This window comes from Fragaria vesca, linkage group LG4, assembly GCF_000184155.1.
Source record: "Fragaria vesca subsp. vesca linkage group LG4, FraVesHawaii_1.0, whole genome shotgun sequence".
Taxonomy (NCBI): domain Eukaryota; kingdom Viridiplantae; phylum Streptophyta; class Magnoliopsida; order Rosales; family Rosaceae; genus Fragaria; species Fragaria vesca.
In genome coordinates, this window is record NC_020494.1 from 12,478,756 (window position 1) to 12,479,640 (window position 885).

The 885-nt window shown below is 55.4% G+C and overlaps 1 pseudogene; it reads left to right on the plus strand.

Moving 5' to 3' along the window:
* Window positions 1-133: 133 nt before the first annotated feature.
* LOC101306623 lies at window positions 134-820 on the plus strand (annotated as a pseudogene).
* Window positions 821-885: the final 65 nt, after the last annotated feature.

The window sequence follows — 885 nt, forward strand, 5'->3', positions numbered from 1 at the left end:
CTACTACTACTACTACTACTACTACTACTTACTACTTCTTCTCTCTCTCTCTCTCTCTCTCTCTCTCTCTCTCTCTCTCTCTCTCTCTCTCTCTCTCTCTCTCTCTCTCTCTCTCTCTGTGAAAACATACAAGATGAGCTGTGTGAATCTAAGCTCATGGGGCCAAGCCTGCTCAATGTTGAACCGATCCAGACCCTCCCCATCTCTCCTCCTCCTCCTCCACTTGACCTGACCCGTTTCCTTCGCTCCCCCTAATCGTCGCTGTAGCTCCGTCGCAGCAATCCTAACGAAGCAGGAGTCCACCGTGAAAGAAGAATCGACAAAACCCAGTTTCAATTTCAAGACTTACATGGTGGAGAAGGCCGAGTCCATCAACTGGGCCTTGGACGTCGTCGTGTCGCTGAAAGACCCTATCACGATCCACGAGGCGATGCAGTACTCTCTCCTCACCGGAGGCAAGCGGGTCCGACCCGTTTTGTGTCTCACGGCGTGCGAGCTCGTCAAAGGCGACGAGTCCGTGGCGATGCCGGCAGCCTGCGCTGTCGAGATGATCCACACCATGTCGCTGATCTACGACGACTTGCCATGCATGGACAACGACGACCTCCGCCGTGGAAAACCCACCAACCACAAGGTTTTTGAGGAAGATGTCGCCGTTTTAGCCGGCGACGCGCTTCTCTCCTTCGCGTTTGAGCACCTCACCTTCTCCACCATCGGCGTCGAGCATTCTTTGAAAACAGTGGAGGTGCGGCGGCGACGACGGCAGGGGAAGGAGGAGGGGCTGCCGCCGGGGCCCATTGCTGGTAGTAGGGGTGGATAAACAAGGGCGGGAGAGAGAGAGAGAGAGAGAGAGAGAGAGAGAGAGAGAGAGAGAGAGAGAGAGAG